The sequence below is a fragment of the Lynx rufus genome, unplaced genomic scaffold (assembly GCF_022079265.1).
Source record: "Lynx rufus isolate CCGP_SWC_20201006 ecotype Redwood Valley unplaced genomic scaffold, mLynRuf1.p SCAF_8, whole genome shotgun sequence".
In the NCBI taxonomy this organism is placed as follows: Eukaryota; Metazoa; Chordata; class Mammalia; order Carnivora; family Felidae; genus Lynx; species Lynx rufus.
Window position 1 is genome coordinate 130,578,777 of NW_025814896.1, and position 13,557 is coordinate 130,592,333.

A 13,557-nucleotide genomic window follows, 5' to 3' on the forward strand; every position below is an offset into this window, starting at 1 on the left:
TATCAATAGCAGCTTTAGAACAGAGGGTGAAACTAACTCCCCGGCCTTGGAATGTTTTGCACTGGTTTGCACAACATATTAATTGGTTTGTTTCTAAGAGAATTAGAAGGTAAAAGAAATATTAAGAAGTAATTAAGTCACACCATGGGTATAGAGGTATGTTTTCTAAATCTAGGGGCGCCTGGGTGGCTCAGTAAGTTGGGCGTCTGACTTCGGCTCAGGTCACGATCTCGCGGTCTGTGAGTTCGAGCTCCGCGTGGGGCTCTGTGCTGACTGCTTGGAGCCTGGAGCCTGTTTCAGATTCTGTGCCTCCCTCTCTCTCTGACCCTCCCCCGTTCATGCTCTGTCTCTGTCTCAAAAATAAATAAAAACGGTAAAAAAAAATAAATCTAGAACGGGTGTGACCTTTCATTGATGATTTGACTTTTGTGGATTTTTATATTCAATGGCAAATTATTAGACATTCTTAAACTTTGAGTCTTTCACAGCTTGATAATTTATGACATGCATTTTGTTATAAAGCGATGTTTCCTTAAATTGTCACTGTTTTAAAGAACTGGGTCTGACGTTTAAATTAATTATAGTTAAACTATAAAACTGTAATGCACGGCACTCAGCCTGTGGCCACCATGGCCTCAACAGGAATTGCCATCTAATTTTAGATGGGAATCCATGAAACTTGTTTACATGTCACTACTTCTCAATTACATTGATACGAACATTTTAGGGGACAAAATGCTGTATCAATGACCTCACAGACATCAGTCTAGACGTATCATTGACATTATTATATCTCCAAAACCACATGCTCTAAGTTGTAAAATAATCTGCATTTTATTGATTTAGATGATTAGTCTGTTAATACATAAAACATTATGCCAATTTTTATTTGCCTTGATTCAGAAGTTTGCTGTGTTGGGCACCTGGGTGACTCTGTCAGTTGAGCGTCCTTCATATCTGCTCAGGTCCTGATCCGAGGGCCATGTGATTGGCCCCGTGTCAGGCTCTGCTCAGAGCACGGAGCCTGCTTGGGATTCTTTCTCTGCCCCCCTTTCCCCTTCTCCTCCACTTGCTCGCGCTCTGTCTCTAAAATAAAATTAAATTAAATTAATTAAGTTAAATTAAAAAAGAAAAGTTGGCTGTGAACTGACAGAAACAAATGTTGTCTGCCTCTTCAAGCACTTTATAAACTTGTGATTTCTAAATAGCTGTCATTCTAATTATTACAGCCAATTCACTTTTGGCAGGGAGTTAATAGTACTGCTCAATTTATTAATAACTAGATATAAAATTTTGCTTTGCCTTATTGTTTTCAGTATTTGTTCACTTTCCATATTTGATCCACTTTATTTATTCATTTTCCATAGTTGTTTTTGTGTCCCTCCTCTCTACTCTGTACAGCATAAATGTATGCTAATCTATGCAGGCATGTCATACGTATGTATATACCCAAATGCACACACAACAAAGTACTTACATATTTTGAATATACAACGATAAAAACACAGAAAATTATCATCATCGTCATCATTAAACAGAACTTGCAAATTCCTCTCTATCTAGGCCTCTACTACCTTAAATGAAACACATTCCCTTGAACGTATTTGGTAATATTCTTAATCTGTGCTACATACAATACACTTCGGCTTTGTGTGAATTCAGACAAGTTCTTTACCCTTTCATGGCCCTATTTGATCATTTGTAAAAATGTAGTAATTAAGACTTAATGCCTCACATGCTTGTGGAAAATAAGGGAATTATCCTACATAGACCACTTGGTCCCTTGATATCCCCTCGCTTGGCAAATAGTGTGTGTTCAATAAATAGAATCAGTAATTTCTAAATTCTAAATTTCATGAATTTGATGATAGCAGATTCTTCACTCTATCTCTGATATTTGTATCAAATCTTAGTTATATTATATGCATGGATACTACCTTATAAGAACAGTCTCCTACCAATGCTTCCACTCGGGCAGCAGTTGTCATATTTTGGATTTTACAAACAGTTAATTAAAAACTAGGACCTGTTGGGGCACCTGGGTGGCTCAGTCAGTTAAGCCTTCCACTTCGGCTCAGTCATGATCTCACGGTTGGTGAGTTCGAGCCCGGTGTCGGACTCTGTGCTGACAACTCGAAGCCTGGAGCCTGCTTCGGATTCTTTGTTGCCCTCTGTCTCTGCCCCTCCCCTGCTCTCACTGTGTGTCTCTCTCTCGCTGTCAAAAATAAATAAGCATTAAAAAAATTAAACAAGAAACCTAGGAACTGTTATCTATTTTCCACAGGCACATATTCAAACTCTCACCTTCATCCCTGATGTTCAAAAAAGAATCAAGGAATAAATGATAGCCAATTTTGTTTCTGTCTATGAAAGCAGAAGATGTAGTAGGTGCATGTAAAATTTTTCATGTGCACAAGTCTGGGATAAAACTACCACCTGTATAAATACAATGATGGGTTCAGTGCAAAACAAATAATGGATATTCTATCATGGACTACAGTGTGCTCAAATTGAACTGGAAAGAATAACAAATCAGCAGTACATCTCATGCTGTTGCAATGTCTGCCATAGTCAAATTTCAACTAGGAAAATGACATTGTAACTCACATGATAGCAGTCTTGCAGGGAAAAAACAAGCACACATATACAGCATATTTGCTTTTCATTTTTTTAAACAAAATTAAAAGTTCTATTTAGGAAGTCACATAATGGACAGTGAAAAAAATCAACAGCTAAAATTTTGTACATGAAGGAAATTGTTTTCTCTGTGTGCATATACTTCGGCACTGGAAAATAAATCAATATAGCTTTCTCGGTAAAATAACTGAAAATTATTTAAAAACACCCTGGCAATCCATTAAGAGCTTTTATTATGTTTTTAAAAAGACAACTAATGTAGTTCAGATAACATTAAAAAGAGCTGTAAAAGATTGAATTCTGTTCTGTTGGCACGAGGAGCTCTGCACATCCAATTCCCAGTGAAACTGGTGAAAATTATTTTAAAAAGAAAAAGAAAACATTTAAAGCCTCTGGAAACGGTCCTAAGGTAATACAGCAAATGAAGCAACATCTACTTAAGGAAATCTTCAAAAGTACTATAAGAAAAGCTGGAGTCTGATATCTGAGCCAAAAGGTCACCCTTCTTTTTCCCTCCCAGTGGAACTTCTTTTGTCTCTATATTTGTTTATATTTTCCAGGATTTGTACAAATAAAATAATATACAATACACACTTTTGTGACTGGCCTCTTTAACTCAATGTATTAGTTTTGAGATACATCCGTGGGAGTATCTTTAGTTCACCCCTTTACCTTGTTGCACAGTGTTCTATTGTATAGATATGCCACATTCTGCTTATTCTTTCACAGGGACATTTTTATTGTTTCTAGCTCTGGGCTACTATGAATAACTCCCCTATGAATACTTGTGTGCGAAATCTTCACGTGGTTATACACAGCTTTTTCATTTTGCTTCGGGAAATTCCTGGGAGTGACATGACTGACCCATAAAGTAGGTATAGGTATATATTCGACCTTAAAAGAAATTTCCAGAAGTTTTCCAAATCGTCTTTTATATTACATTGGCATAATTAATGATGAGAGTTCCAATTACTCCAGATCCTTACCAAAACTCGTATTTTTTTTCAGTCTTTTAAAAATGTTAGTTATGCCAGGAGTACCTGGGTAGTTCAGTTGGTTGAGTGTCTGACTCTTGACTTTGGCTCAGGTCATGATCTCACAGTCTGTGAAATCAAGCCCCACGTTGGGATCTGTACTGACAGCATGAAGCCCACTTAGGATTCTCTCTTCCTCTCTCTTTCTCTCCCCCTCCTCGACTCATGCATGTGCATTCTTTGTTTTGCTCTATCAAAAAAAACAGACATTTTAAAATAAATAAATAAATAAATAAAAAATAAAAAATAAAAATAAAAATTTTCGTCATTCCAGAGGGTGTATATTTCATTATGGTATTAATTGTTTTCCCCGATGATGAATTGCATTGATTTTTATATGATTATTGTCCATTCATACCTCTTTAAGAAGAGTCTGTTAGGAGCACCTGGGTGGCTCAGTTGGTTAAGCCTCTGACTTCGGCTCAGGTCATGATCTCACGGTTCGTGAGTTCGAGCCCCACGTCGGGCTCTGTGCTGACAGCTCAGAGCCTGGAACCTGTTTCAGATTCTGTGTCTCCCTCTCTCTCTCTCTGACCCTCCCCCGTTCCTTCTCTGCCTCTCTCTGTCTCAAAAATAAATAAATGTTAAAAAAATTAAAAAAAAAAAAGAAGAGTGTGTTAAAATATTTTACCCACTTTGTAAATTTGGGTTGTTTGTCATCTTATCATGGAGTTGTAAGAGTTCTTTATCCATTTACTATGCAGGTCCTTTTCAATATGTGTGTAGTATTTTCTCCAAGCCTTCAGCTTGCCTTTTCATTTTTAATGGTGAGTTTCAAAGAGAAAATCTTTAAAATAAAATATTTTTAATGTTCAATTTTTTTCTTTTTTAATTTCAACTCATGCATATTTGTCCTACAAAGATTTTTCAGTACAGTTGCAATGATTTTCACTTACTTTCTTCTAGAAGACTTACAGTTTTTTATTTTATATGTGTTAACATGATCACAGGGCTAGTCATTGAATAGAGAATGGTTGTTAGTATCTCTTAACAGTGTACCAAGTACCAAGGTACTAAAGTACCTAGGTGCTAAAGAGATATAAAGAAACTTAGGAAAGAAACTTATCTAAGCTGAGCCATAATAGAATTTAATACAAAGAAGAATGGGGAAGATTAAGCATTACATAGTGAACACCAGATGCAAGTGCCAAGAGAAGAGAGTACACAATAGTGCTGGAAAGGCAATTTTAGCTTGATTGAATCTTAGCATGTAAAGGAGTGCCAGCCAAGAGACAACTTTGGAATGATTACAAAGGGCTGGATTATAAAATGTCTTACATCCTGCGCTATGGAGTGGAGACTTTACCCTGAGGGCAATGTGTAACTGCTGACATGTTTTGTTTTGTTTTGGTTTGGTTTTTTAAGTTCTTATTTTAATTCCGGTTAGTTAACAGACAGTATCATATACCACTGACATGTTTTGATCAGGGAAAGAATCTAATATGTTTTAATTTGGGGAAAATAACCACACTGGTTGCCATGTGCCAAATTAATTTGAGACAGAATAATAGATAAGGGGTTGTTCCGATAACTGAGAGAGGAAACGTAGGAGACTCAAAATGAAGTATTGAGATAGTTTTGAGAGACCATTTTGGGAGCAAATTGGCTGAATTCAGTCATTGACCCCGTGCGTTCACTGGGCAGAGGAATGAGTGAAGTTTGGTGTGCAGGCATCTGGCTTGAACAAATATGCAAACGCTTCCAGTGTCTCCCAATATAGAAAACAAAGGACAAGCATGAAGCTGAGAGGGAAAACTCGTTGTTTTACCATGTTTGAGATAAAAATCACATATTTTCATGGTGTTGATTAAATGCTTGATAGCATAGATCAGGAACACAGAATAATACACATAACTGTGCAGGAAGTCTTAAACCTATCAGTGGTATTTGATTCCTTAAAAGAACATATGAATGTATGAGGGAAGATTATTAGTATCCCTTTGCTCGAGTGTCAGCGTACCCCGAGCGTACCTATATTACATAAATTTGGTGATAAGTATTTACTTGTCTCTTTCACGCCTACTTTACCAGACTGTGGTTGAGAGTTAGAACTTCGGCTCTTCATCGTTGTATTCCAAGTCATGAAACATAACTGGCATGTATTATTGTTTATGACACAAATAAACAAATAGTGGATGAATGAATGAATATATTAATGAATCCATGAATAAATAAGATTTGAAGATTTCAAAATGCCCTTCTTATGTCCTAGGCTCAGAAGCCCCAGAGCATTCTATTAGTCAGTCATAAATACCACACCTATGCATTGTAAGTCCAACAAAATATAGTCCTTATATATTTAGACGGAGGAAATGTCACTATCTAGGGGATAAGCATTGTCATGATTGCTGGAAAGTGGTTTCCTGGCCTCCTTGGCAGCTGCTTCTGGAAAACAAGTATGTTAGGCCATTATTCAATGATTTCAGCAAGTGATTACTTCAACTAAAATAAATTCTGTAAGTCACTTTTAAAATTCACTGTACCATTTCTCATTGATTTTATGGTGCAAGATAAATGAGCACTGTGGAGAGGCTTGGGTTAATTATCTTAGAATAAAATTTATATGTTAAAAAAATAGGTCTGCAAATATGGACACTTCACTCACAGTGTTCTGATTACATGCCCAGGAAAATAACCTATTACGCTGAACATATTAAATTTAGAGGTGAATAAATATCTGTAACTTGGTAAATGAAAAATAATTGCATGAATGAAATAATTATATATATATGAGCTGGAGCATGAGCGAGCAGATAGTAGCAATCAAAAGTCCATACCCCTCCTTTTAATATTAGATACACAAGAAGTAAATAAATGAATGCTAATCTTACATGATTTTTAACAATCCTTTTCCGTGTACCCTCCCACTCATTACTAATTATGACAAAATGCCTTTTAGTAAGTAGTTTGGGGTGACTCATAATCCAGTGCTGTTCTTAATATAGTCTATAATCTATACGAGCCCTCAAAAGGTTGAGTTTCCAGTCTGCAATGAGGTGAATACTCAAGTCAGAATGTTAAGAATCTTTTATAGGAATTTTCCTTTCTGGTGATGAACAATGAAGTAATCAGTTTTTTATTTTTATTACAGTTTACAAAAAGATTGGAACACAAAATTGTGAAATTGGAATTAAAACCTGTTTCTTCACCACAGTCAACGTGAAAAGCAATCTATCTGGTCAACAGTTTGTACATTAAATACACTCTTGTCCTGTTACGTTAGTGGAACTGGTACTTTCTTGTTCTGAAAAAAATTTGGACACTCATCAGTTTACTTTTATGATATTTCAATGTGGGAACAATGTAATTTTATTTCCATTCTTATAATTGATGCATTACATCCCATTGTATAAATATAATGTATGTATATACTATAATCTCTCTACTAAATAAAAATTTAGATTCTTTCTTTGTTTTGGAATAATGCAGTAAAAATCCTTCCACATATATCTTTAAATGTACATGTGAGGTATACGCAGGATAGATTTGGAAAAGCCTATTTACCAACTCAATATATGTGCATAATTAAAATACAACTGTATAATGACCAATTCCCTTCCAAAAATGCTTATTAAAATGTTTTTCTCTTCTAATTCTGGCTATGGCAAATTAGTTTAACAGCAGAGAAAACTTTCCACCAGGAAGAATTAAGAACTAAATACAATCTTTAAACATTGAAGTCATTGAACAGGAATCAAGGCAGCTGGAGAAGCCAGGAAGTCATTTCATTTCTCAGAGTATACCCAGGAAAACACTCCTTGATGGGATTCCCCACATTCTACAGTTGTTTTTCCTCTTGAAATACTCTCTGATTCATCAAGGAAAAAGAAAAAAAGTATGATATGTATTTTATTTGTTCCTAGTGATCATGATTTTGAGTCAGAAGGAGAACCAATGTTCACCCATAGCTCATTAGAGAAGAGAATCTGGTATGAATCCAAAGGTGGCCACTTATTAGCTCTGGAAGAGTTGGTCAATTTCCTTCAACTCTTGAAATCTTATTTTCTTACGTAAAAAATGTGGATAGTGATATCTAACTCACCAGATTCTTAGGAAGAAATACGAGATTGAAAGTTTTAAAATTTCTTGGCCCCAAGAATAGTGGTCACTCAGATATTAATCTACTTCCTAATCAATTTCCCAATTTCCTTTGACTTTGTTCAAAATGATTTTAGATCTTCTTTCTCTCTGCAGGCCAGTGAGCTGGACATTGCTGCTTTATTATATCAACTGCTTAGAAAGGAGATAATAAGTTAAATGCCTGCCAGTCTTAGATGCTTTCTCTACAAGAAGCCTGCTTACTCATTCTTAGTAGGATGTCTGTTTCCTGGGTCAATAATGGATTCAGTCCCTCCTGGGTGTAGTCAATTGCCACAGGTCTGAGGCAGTTTGGGCCATGTTGCTAGCAGTTCAATTCACTGCTTTCATGCTCTGTTTCCAGGTAGTGAATTTGCCCATTTTTTTTACTTCAAAATTTGAGATAGTGGAGTTAGGGAACATATACATATCTAGGAGGGTTATACACATGTTTATGCTTACCTGTGTGCGGTTGGTAATACACAATGGACATTTCTCCAGCCCCCACAACCGTGAGGACAGTAGGAAACCTCAGGGGAATCTGAGGGCTCACAACCAATGCCACTAGTCCACCTCTAAGCAAGTTATTGTCTTCTGACTTCCTGGTTCCATTTTGAAGCGACACGCACATGGCTGCCCTTTGTGCTGATCCTACTGGAGGGCACTGGGAGGGCTCACTCATTGGTGGAGACAATGAAATTGGCTCAGGGAATAAAGTCACTGGCTTTATTTTTAGTCGCTGCCTTTCTGATGCCTGTCACCTTCTTTAATATATCCCTTGTGACACCATTTCTCCCACCCCGAATTCCACGAGGACAATTGACTTTCTTCTATTCCTTTGAACACCAACTTTCATTCCTATCTTATTCCAGAGAATCACAATCCTTACCATTTTAACCTAAGAAGTCACAGCCAACCGTTCCATGTTCCATCAGCAAATTTGAAATAAAAATTCCTTTTTAAGTTGAAATTGTGCACTACACAGTATGTATAATGACCATACTTCAACCAACGCTGAATTAGGTGTAGTTGCTGATCTGCTATAGGGAAAAAAGATGATTAAGTAAAGATGTCATTTTCTTTTCCAGTCTTTCTCTTTTTACTCTGCAGTACTTACTGTGTTCACTGTACATGGTCTCCAGAAAAGCTGCCACTAAGGATTTCTGTTTGTTTGGATTTGAAGTGAGGAGAGCACCGTAGGTGAAAGGCGTCATGGGGTCCTACAGCAGAGGATGGAATTTAGATCAAGAAGAAAAATAATCCCAAATATACCCTCTTCTGAACTCTGAGAAATATTTCCCCAGATGCAGGTTGGAACCAGAGTACTGACATCATTTGAAAATATTCTGAGTCAACACATGAAGAATCATGTAGTGTGAAGATTGCAGCACCTGTTAATTTAGCTGCTATTGTTATCTGAGACCATCGGTTTAATTTTGAGAGGCAGTGTGGACATGGGGTATGAATATTGGAGCTCTGGGGCTCACTGCTTCCCTAGAATCCCAGCACCTCCTCTCTCCGGCTATTTGACAAATCCTGGATGTCTCCACATCTCGTTGACTTGATTTTTTGCATTTTGAAAAAAAAAAATTAATGTTTACTTATTTTTGAGAGAGAGAGAGAGAGAGAGAGACAGAATGTGAACGGATAAGGGGTGGAGAGAGAGGGAAACACAGAATCTGAAGCAGGCTCCAGGCTCTGAGCTGTCAGCACACAGCCCAATGTGGGGCTCGAATTCATGAACCTCGAGATCATGACCTGAGCTGAAGTCAGACCCTTAATCGACTGAGCCACCCAGGTGCCCTGATTTTGTTGCATTTTTAAAATAAGATTATATGAGTAGGTATACAATAGAGGGCTGTTTTTTTAATGGATAAAATGAATTAATGCATGTAAAGTATGTAAGACAGTGCCTGGCATATAGTAAGGGCTCTGCAAATGTTAGATATAATTTAGCAAAAAAAAAAAAAATGATCTTACATAATTCAGTTATGATAAGAATATTTTTCAGTTCGCTAATATTGGTCATTTAAATATGATTCACACTGTAAAATATTGGGGGGGTTTTCAAATTGATATAATGTCTGAGAAAGGAAAATGGCTACCAGAAGATGCATTGAAGATAATATGCTGTTATTGTTTTGCGCATCAGAATGTCACAACATCGCAGTACGTCTGTTACTGTGACTTTTATCTACTGTACATCCCTATTAGTTGCTTACACAGTCCTTCTTCATTTGAAAATGTGCACCACAGGGGCACCTGGGTCAGGTCAGGTCGGCTCTGGTCATGATCTCAGGTCATGATCTCGCAGTTCGTGAGTTCGAGCCCCACGTCGGGCTCTGTGCTGACAGCTCAGAGCCCAGAGCCTGCTTCAGATTCTGTGTCTCCCTCTCTCTCTGCCCCTCCACTGCCCGTGCTCTGTGTCTGTCTCTCAATAATAGATAAACGTTAAAAAAAATTAAAAATAAAATAAAATAAAAAATAAAAAATAAAAAAAAATGTGCGCCACACAGGTGTGTGTATATGGATGGCATGTAAATAAGTCTCAGGGCAAAGTGATTTCTTTCTGTGGCCCTTTTTTCCTTCAAAAATAACCATGGGATGCCCCTGGGTGGCTCAGTCGGTTAAGCGTCCTGCGGCTCAGGTCACGATCTCATGGTTCACGAGTTCGAGCCCCAAGTGGGGCTGTGCACTGACAGTGTGGAGCCTGCTTGGGATTCTCTCTCTACCTCTCTCTCTCTGCCCCTGCCCCGCTCACGGGCACACACTCTTTTGCGAAATAAATAAATAAACTTAAAAAAATAACCTGGAACTCTAGTATGTAGGGAAGTGTTCTGCAGAGGGGTATCCTCATCTAACCTTTCTGCAATATCTGTGCTTCTCTAATTTCCTTCAAAGTTCATGTTTCAGTTGACAATGCCAGAGTAGCCTCACCTACAATGGACAGGCTTTTTGTTACACATTTTGTTTTATCGCAATCCTCTGATTCATATTAATTTTTTATAAGATAATATATTGCTCAGCAACAAATTTTAATATGTGGACTTAGGTGTGCCTTTGAGCTGTTGATAGCAGTGGCTTTTACTAACATTTGGGCAATTTGTGTTAAGCCAAGGTAGAGGGTGGCTATCCTTCCTGCCTATTTCCTCGACTCTAAAAGTCTTCGGTATTCTATACTATTTAAACAATTTAAAAAAATGTTAATGTTTATTTCTTTTTGAGAGAGAGGGAGAGACAGAGTGCAAGCTAGGGAGGGGCAGAGAGAGAGGGAGACACAGAATCGGAAGCAGGCTCCAGGCTCTGAGCTGTCAGCACAGAGACCGACATGGGGCTTGAACCCATGAACCGAGAGGTCATGACCTGAGCCAAAGTTGGACGCTTAACCGACTGAGCTACCCAGGCGCCCCTATTTAAACAATTTTAAACATTAAGAAGAAGCAATAGTTTTACTCACATGAAAGAATAGTAGAAATCTATGTTGTATATATGTGTGCGCACACACACACACACACACTCATATATATGCATACAAATGTGTACCCAAAATATTTATGTACGGATATGTGTGTATATGTAAGTCTCTCTGCCTTTTATATATGAAACATACATTCTGCATATGTGTGTCTATGTGCATATATATAATACTTCAGAAATAGTAAGCATAAATAATAAACACGTAGCCTTTTGAATTTTCACAAAGTGAATATATTTTGTAAGGGTCACCCAGGTCGAGAAACAGAACCTTACCAGCAACGTGCAAGCCCCTTCAAATTGTCTTTAATTCCCTGACCTCCAAGGAGAACTGCAATCCTAGCTTCTAATCTCAGAGATTAATTTCAGTTTGACTCAGTAGGTTTTTTTTTTCTTTGCACTCCGTGAAGCTTCAGAATTGACACACAACTGAGGTGCCTGGGCGACTCAAGTCTGTTAAGCGTCTGACCCTTGATTTCAGCTCAACTCATGATCTCACTGTGGTGAGATGGACACTGGGGTTCTGTGCTGAGCGTGGAGCCTTCTTGGGATTCTCTTTCTCTCCCTCTCTCTATGCCCCTTCCCTGTTCTCTCTCTCTCTCAAAAAATAAAAAAATAAAAATAACAAATTATTAAAAAACCGGGTGCCTGGGTGGCTCAGCTGGTTAAGCGTCCATCTTTGGCCCAGGTCATGATCTCACGGTTTGTGAATTTGAGCCCCGCATCGGACTCTGTGCTGACAGTGCAGAGCCTGCTTGGGATTCTCTTTCTCTCCCTGTCTCTCTCTCTGCCCCTCTCCCACACATGCACACCTGTCTGTCTGCCTCTCAAAAACTAGACTTAAAACAATTTTTGTACACAACCGTGCAGGGGCAGGGGATCATATGCTCAAAACCCTGCAGCTCCACTCATGTCTCCAGTCCTTAAAGATCACAATAGCTTGGCTGGTTTCTTGATTCCCCAGCAGTACTTTTCTGCCAGGGCAAAGCTCAGATGTGTAGTCTCACTAGAGAATCAGCAAATACCCTCTGAAAAATGCCACCCCACAATGCCAGTGACTCCTCTCCCTCGCCGCGTGACCGCCCCACCCTTCATTCAATCAATGCATCTCCCCATTCATTGTTCCCTCACAGCTCTCTAATGCCACCCACACTTGATGAACTGTGCTTTATTCAGCCTTTTAAGTTGCTCTTGATGGGAGCATTGTTCCCATATAAGATACTCTATCTTACTCTGAAACAGAAAACCAGAATATATGTAATATAATTTTGAGACCTACATTCTATTTCACAGTATGAACATTCATTTATGGTTGTGGTCAGAACCAGCAATAACATTGAAGATAAAACTAATTTATTTATTTATTTATTTATTTATTTTTAAAGTTTTTTTAACGTTTATTTATTTTTGGGACAGAGAGAGACAGAGCATGAACGGGGGAGGGGCAGAGAGAGAGGGAGACACAGAATCGGAAACAGGCTCCAGGCTCTGAGCCATCAGCCCAGAGCCTGACGCGGGGCTCGAACTCACGGACCGCGAGATCGTGACCTGGCTGAAGTCGGACGTTTAACCGACTGCGCCACCCAGGCGCCCCGAAGATAAAACTAATTTAAATAGCAGGTGATTAATTCAGCCTTGTCTAAGATAATTAACTGAAATATTAAGATAGGCAAGGAAAGGGGGTGATAAAATATTGATTGTACTTGATTAGAGATAAAGTAAAATTCCTATTCTCTTCATTCCAAGGCAAGTACAACATAAATCTACCAGATTTTGGAATGAACATTTTTGCTCAGGTGTTTTTCTCTAGGGTTGATGCAGCTCTCCCTGAAGATAGCTGCAGCCATAATTTTAGTGAACACACCTATGTCAGAACTTTGGCAGAATTACACTTAGTTTCAGCACCTAACACTTTGAACATGAGATGTCACCTCATACATGCTAGGATGACTATCATCAAAAAGACAAGAGGGGCACCTGGGTGGTTCAGTCAGTTAAGCGTCCAACTCGTGGTTTCATCTCAGGTTATAATCTCACAGTTCGTGAGTGTGAGCCCTGCATCGAGCTCCACACTGGCCATGCAGACCCTACTGGGGATTCTCTCTCTCCCTCTCTCTCTGCCCCTCCCCTGCTAATTCTGTCTCTCTCTCTCTCTCTCTTAAAATAAGTAAATAAACTTAAAAACTTTTTAAGTAAATAAACAAAATTGGGACATTCTCAGACAAACCATGACAATCTGGTCATCCTCTGGGACACCTTCCCATACTCAAGGTTTAGTCAAGTTCCGCCAGTATGGCACTTCAGTGACTTCTCCACCATCCAGTAGATCACAGTT